Source organism: Nicotiana attenuata, unplaced genomic scaffold, assembly GCF_001879085.1.
Source record: "Nicotiana attenuata strain UT unplaced genomic scaffold, NIATTr2, whole genome shotgun sequence".
Taxonomy (NCBI): Eukaryota; Viridiplantae; Streptophyta; class Magnoliopsida; order Solanales; family Solanaceae; genus Nicotiana; species Nicotiana attenuata.
The window spans coordinates 1282761-1290368 of record NW_017670259.1 but is presented as its reverse complement, the minus strand read 5'-3'; positions in this window follow the sequence as shown (position 1 = coordinate 1290368).

The window sequence follows — 7608 nt, the reverse complement described above, 5'->3', positions numbered from 1 at the left end:
TCTGCAACATAGTAGATAATGCAGATGGAATTACTGTTTCTGCAGTAGCTCAGTCATTCAAGTACTATGTTATAACCAATTTGGAGATAAGCATGGTAAGGAGAGGGGAGGATCTTATCAATAAGAAGGAAGTAGCAGGAGCAAAAATGCCCAGAATGTTTTGAGAGAATTGGGCAACAGGAGAAGAATTTTTTAGTTGGTTGGAGGGATTCAGTTCTAGAGGGAGTGAGGGAATGGAGGAATGAAGATAGGGGTATAGGGAGTCAGGCAAGGTTTGGTGTAGCAAATAAGGGACAAGAGGAGACTAAGAGGAATTATAAGCAGGAGGATATGCAGGAAGAAATATGCAGAAACAGGATGCAACAGAATGCCCATTTTTATTGGGATTCTAATACAAAGAGGATGAGCAATAAATGGAAGGTTGGAAACATAGAGTGCCATGAATTCTGGGGTTTGGATTCACAAGGTAGGAGAATAGTGAATGAAGATAAGCTACAATCCATACTTGAGGGTCAAAGTTGCAAGGAATCAGTAGAAGGAGGAGAGGCTGGGAGAGTGGAGGAAGCAGGATCTAAGGATGAGAAATCTCATGTTCAAACCTGTATAGGAGAGAACATGAGGGATCAATTTTTGACTAATGTTGTGTTCTTTTTTGCAGGTACAGCTAAGCTATCTACATTCTATACTTTAAGGAAAACTCAGGTGGTGGTATTAGTACTAAGTACTCAATCCACCGGGTGGAACTTAAACTTAGAATATAGTATAGCAACTAGGAATCTCAAGGAAAGCAAGGAATACAAATCACCACAGATGAGAGCAGGATATTACAATCACAAAAGGAACACAAAAACAGTAAACACAAAAATAAAACAAGCAAGGACATGGCATCATACAGGGTATGAAATTGTCATCATGTTCTTTCAATTGGCTAACTCTTACTTGGTGGTATTAGTACTATGTACTCAAACCAAGAAGAGGGAAACAAGTGGAGGAACAAGCATGATAATTAACACTTATGAGCAAGATAGTCCTAAAAGTGGGAGATTTACTGAAACTAGCTATCTTCAATTTCGAATTCTAGTCACAATTGAAGGGCAACAACAACATACAGAAAAAGGAAGCACTCAAACCTATGAAAGCACAAAGGCACACAGCCTGCAGACAGCAAAATTCCCTTCACACAAAAGGGAACTCAGCTGGATGATGCACCTGTGGAAAAAGCGTGCAAGCATAAGAAAGGGTACAATCCACAACATACAAGAAATCGGGCACATTTGGGGAATCACTATCCTCATGAAAAACATAAATTTGAAAGAAAATACAAAAATACAACAGGTCGAGAAGGTGAAGAGCTGCAGTATCATGACAATCTTCAAAGGTCACTGGTCTTGGCAAAGAATTTGGAGCAGGAAAGCAGCACCTTGGATTGAATTAGCTTCAGACGCGAAGACATCACCATCACAAGTAACAACTGATACTATCTACATTTGGTCGAAGGAGAACATGGACAAATCTAGAGCCGAAATGAACTATAATGTGGAAGCTGGGGCACTCGTTAAAACCAAAGTTAGTGTTACTCAACGGGTATTAACAGTGCTAGGACAGGAACAAATAGTACAAGATGCTAAGCATGAAGATAACACGTGTATAGAGACAAAGAAGCAAAAAAGGAGGTTAAAATTGCAAGGCAAGGGCTGGGCGAACAATTGGTTGAAATATGGCTTTTTTTGCAAACAATAAGGATCGCTATTTTGGGTTGCTATGCAACATAAAACTTGGATTTCAAAAGGGCCAGTGGTTGTAACGCTGGACTGGGCTGCTATGCAGTGGGCAAGGATGCAAGCAATGTGGCTACAAATGCAATTTAAGGAGTTGGGAGCTATTACAACAGGCTGTGGCTATTTCTACAATTCACAAGCGTCACTGATTTGGGCTGCTGCAATTTTCGTTCAAATTGGGCCAGCTGATGTGGGTCACAAGAGCACACAAATAAATTGGGCTACTCTGGAGATATCTTATCTATTATGGGCTAGTTTTTATGCAAATTTGAGTAGAATTTTTGTGATATCAAATTTGAGTATAATGCTCAATTTTGATAATAGGATTTATGTAGAGTCCAAGTTTTATTTCGTACATATTTTAGGAATTCATGACACTTTGTTTGTTTTTTTATATATATAAATAAAAACTAGCCCTAGGCACTGCTTAGTGGATTGCTTAAAAAAAAAATTTCACATCTAGGGTTTTAAGCAAGGTTGAATTGCGACTCATTGATTACCAGTGTTTAATGACCCTGAAAGTGATATTATGTGTTTATTTGACATGGAATAAACATATAATATTATTTTTGGGGTCAATTTCAAGTTAGTGCATCCAAAGCCGAAAATCAGTGAGTCTCCAATTTTTCTTCTCATCTTCCTTTTCTGGTTTTATTATACTTCATAAGTGTTTGGCTTCATGATTAATTGATTTGGATTGCTGTTTGTTTAGGGTTTAGTATTTGAGTTTATTTTTCTCGGTTTTGAATTCTAATATCTAATAGCATGAACTTGTTCTTTTAATTGATTAATCTGTTTCAGTAGCATGAATGTTGACTTGTTGATTTTATTTTAGTTGAGATAAATGTTCAGTAAGTCTTCAGATTTAATTTTGTTTGTCCATTTTTTTTTATTTTTTTTAGGTAATTGTTGTTTTTCATGAGTAAACTCTTTAATTTTCTGATTTGTTTGGACTTGATTCTATTAGTTTAAATGTTTAGGGTTTAGTTTAACTTTGATTAGTTGGATTTTCTGTTTAGCTTAATTTTAGGTTTCAAGTCAATAATTGTTCAAAATTAGTTGAGTTAAGTTCTTTTGATTGATAACTGTTCTTTAATTCAGTGTTTTAAAGTTAATTAGGCTTAGATGATTGGATATGGCTGAATAGCTTGGTCTTTAATTAACTATAGTTGAATTTTAACTAGGACAAAAGGGGTTTTGGTTGGGTTAGTAATTTCAGGGGCAGTCAGGGGTAATTTGAGCACTCAAAATGGGTTAGTTTGTTAAGGCTCTATAATTTCAGAACAAAAATGAGGGTAGTATAGGTATTCCATAGGTAGAAAGCAAAGCTAGAACACCCTAGGTCCTTCTAGAAAGGGGTCTTAGTGTAAGTTTCAGCATTTTGAAAGCAGTAACTTGGGCAACAAGCCACAAATTTAGGGATTAATGACTAAATTCTGAAATATAAAAAAGGGGAGAAAATGAGTGAAAACCTCTAGAACATTCCTGCCCCTTCCTTGCCTATAAAAAGCATGTCCAATGCCTTCATTTACAAGTTTAGAGACCCTCTGAAAAATTCCCGAAGTTTTTAAGCCTCAAAATTCCCCCCCAAAATAGTCTATAGTTCTAGAAGCTTAAATTTGAATTCCAGATTCAAAAGCTAGAGCTGAAATTCTGAAATCTCTTCTTCATCTTAGGAAATCTCCAAAAAATACCAAAAAAGCTATAGAAAAACAAAAAAAAAAATACTGTTACATTGCATTTTCTAGGTTAATTTTGAGTTATAGGCATTGATTTTCACCTCTTCTAGTTCAATGCCTGTTTACTGAAGTTTCAGAGATTTACTGGTTTGTTTTCGAGTGATTTTGGGCTTATTCAAGCTGGTTTGGGTTGATCTTTTAGTTCTGTTTGATTTTTGAACATTTCTGGATTTCTGGATCTATTCCTGGGCTGCTTTGATCCTCTACTGCTCGTTATTCAACACTGTTGGATATCGTTTCTTATTGCTACTGATCGATTATTGTCTTGGCTGATTTCTTCTCCTCCATTTCTATTCTATTTCCAGGTACACATTCTCGAATTTGACTTGATGTAGTTTCGAAGTGGAAATGCAATAAAATGCTCATTCATTTGCTCCTGGAAACCATACCTGTTTGGACCATGATGCCTTAGTAGTTAATTAGATGTTAGATATACTCGTTTAGTGTAGTTTAATTCTAACTTGTATGTACTTAATTGGACTGTTTTGGATTGTTTAAATTTGTGGTTATCTAGCTGTAGCTTCAGTATAATTAATACTTGCTTTAGTTCAGCGTTCCTTCTGTTAAAAAATAAAGAAAAATAAAAATCAGAAATAATTTGGAGTTGCATTTGATTGTGAAATCAGCGTGTGATGGCCACATCAAGTTTAACTTCAAGCTGAACGTATGTCTAAAACAATTTTGTACAGCAGTAGCTAATATCAGTAGATTAGTTACTCGTATTAACATCTGCGTTTCATTAAGTAGTTTAGTTTAGCTATATGTGATTTGAAGTTAGGCTATTAACTTGTTCGTGTTAGTGTAAGTAAAATCTCGTAATCAAGTTGTTTAGCCTGCTCATCTGAGATTCACATTCATGACTATTTTTGTTAAAAATTCAATTCACGTTTCCCGGTTTGTTTTACCTTTAGTAATATCCAGAAGTTCACTAGTAGGTAAATAGATTAGAAAATCTGAATTTTAGAATATAAGTTCACTCCAGTCGGTTTAGGCGTCTAGCTGTTTTGAATTTTATCGAGATGAGCATATGAGGTTGTCAAGTGTTGATTTGAATAAATGTGAAATGGCTCCATTATTTGCAAGTTAATAAGCCTGAATGTAAGGTTGGGCCTGAATGAGATCTGTCCGAAGCCCAACTCGAATTTTGACTATATATTATTCTTGCTGGGCTGAGCTTGAAGCCCAAGGGAATTACTGAAGGTTTGAACGAAAGTCAAGGACCCTAGTATATTAGTTCTTGAACAATACTAATTAAATAGGGTTTCTTCTTTTATTATTAGAGACGATTTAAGTAAAAAATTGTAGTTTGCTTTAGGTTGGCCTTTAACAATAAATGAGGTGAGCCCCGCCAAATAAATGCATAAATTGCGGGGCCCTCATTAAATGATTAATTAAAATCCTTATAATTCGGGACGTGCCATTTAGCGAATTTCACATACGCTAGTTGCTTTAGGCCCGTTATTTAAATAATATTACCTTCCTAAATTCGGGTGCACATTTATGTGACCCAAATCCAAATCTCAACGAAGTCGAAATGTGTCAAAGACCGCGGGTGCATTTATGTGACGTGGTTCGAGGCGTATTTTCACGACGTTGCAAATCTCTTTAAAACATAATAATAAAAGCGGTTTAAAGTTTAAAAGCACATCAGTCAAAACATGTATTAAAATCAGATGTTTAGCCAATTATAACAATTTAAGCGACCGTGCTAGAACCACGGGATCCGGGGGTGCCTAACACCTTCCCTCGGGTCAACAGAATTCCTTATTCAGAATTTCCGGTTCGCAGACTCCAACTGGGGAAGTCGAAATTTTCCTCGATTTGGGATTCAAGTTAAACCGGTGACTTGGGATACCAAAAGCCAATCCTATCCCAAGTGGCGACTCTAAAAATAAAGAAATAATCCCATTACGAATAATGTCACTTTAAATGGAAAAACTCGCTTATACATTATCCTTCGGGGTAGGTGTGTAAAAAGGAGGTGTGACAGCTCTGGCGACTCTGCTGGGGACACGAACCCAGAATTTTGATTCAGGGTTCAAGAATTCGAGCTTAGTATAATTGTTATATTTGGCTTTATCTGATTTTTCTACATGTTCCATGCTATATGTGCTAAATGCTTTACTGCTTTGATATTATTTGAATTGTATATATAAAATTGTTACGAAACCCTTCTCTTCTCATCTCTTGGGATGTGCTCGCTGGTCGAGACTCCCTATTCTGTTAGTGTCATACCTTGAAATAAGAAAGAGGCTCGGACAAGTTACTAAGCCGGATGATCTTTCGGGTCCCCGGTACGTAGCCCCCTCCTCGATTCGAGTTGTTCGCTCGGGTACACAGTCTAGAACAAATACCCAGGTTTTGAACCTAGTATAACAAAGCCTCATGCCGGATACCTAGTAGGAACGTTTGTTTGCATCACGTGCATTTGACTTAGGGGACTCAACACAGGGGTTGGGTCCGTCTAGGACAGGTGACCTGAAATGAAAAAACCATCCTGATGCATCTTACATGATACTTGTGCATTTATTTATTTCGGCTTGCATGTTGACCGACTTCTAGAAGGGACAGAAAAATCAAAAAAGGAAAAAGGAGAAAAAAAAAAGAAAGAAAGAAAAACCAAGAGTGAGAGGTAGGTTTTTTTTTAGAACAATTCTAAAACCCTGCCGAATTTTTGAGAAAATGAAAGAAAAAAGAAAAATTTTGTTTTCAAAAATAGTTGGTTTTGTCAAATCTGCCCGAACTACGCTGGTTTGATTCTAACCGGATGTGAGATACGTAGGCAACCTCATCGGGTCCAACCACCCTTTTGCAAAAATAGCCAAAAATACCAAAATTTTAATTTTTGTCACAAATAAGTCAGGTCATGCCATTCTTGCTTAAAATAAGCCGAATGTCCCCAAAAGGGCGCCGGAAGGCCGTTTTTGCAAGAACAGCCACCTTGGGTCATTTTCAATGGTTAGCGGGCACAGCCTTAAAATCTTCTTTCCCGAAGTGCTGAAAGGCCGTATCTGCAAAACCGAGTCTTTGTTTGCTTCAACAAAATTTTTGAAAAATAGCTACTTGTCCTTTAGGTCAAAATAGATCATTAAAATACTCCTTAGATGTATTTCTTTCATAAATAAAAAATATAAAAATATAAATTTTGTAAAATTGAATCAGAAAATATTTTTACTCAAAAATCCAAAATATTTTCGTAAAATTTCCTTTTCCAAAATTAAGAGGCAACTTTCAAAATCGAAAAAAATATATACAAAAAATAAAATATTTCTTTTTTACTTCTAAAAATTCCCAAAGTTCCAATAAAAAGAAAAGAAATTTTTAGAAGTCTTTCTTTCAAAAAATCAAAAGAAAAATCAAAATCAAAAATAAAAAAATAAAATTTCCCTTTTTCTTTTAAAGCATTTCTTTCAAAATTCCAAAAAAAAGAGTTAGCTTATTTACCTTATTTGCAAGAACTACGCTTGGTCTGATTCATGCGGGGTCATGATACGTAGGCAATCTCCATAGGATTCGACCGTAACCCTAAGGAAAAAAAAGAAGAAAAATACGTGGGAAGGAAATAAAAGAAAAACAAGAGAGAAAGAAACGCAAAAAGAGAAAATAAGTAATCGAGAGAAAAACCAGGGCAAAAGGAAAGGGAAAAACAGAGGGAAAAGAAAAATGAGAGAAAGAAAAGCAAGAAAAACAAAGAGTAGAAATCAAAAGAAGAGAAAATAGAAAAAGAAAAGCCGGGATGACGCATGCAACCAGTGCAAACATGTAGACATCCGTTTAACTGTATAGGTGCATTACACCCCAATGTGCAATTACCTATCTGTTACTTGTCTCAAACTAACCGTGTGTTTCTGTCAATTCCAGCCTAGCTTTTAGAAACGGTGGTTGGTTGTGGTAAGCTGGTATCGCATCAATACTTTACCAGATTGAAAGGAAGTGTGGAAAAGTCTACAGAAATGACTTTGCCCGCAGTTCCCATCTCTGAGGACAGCCCCATCTCGGGGATCCCGGCCTCTGAGTCCCTTACAGCTGAAGAAAATCAGGTATTGCGCCTGCGACTCATGGAAATGTGGGATGCTTGGAACAATGGAAAG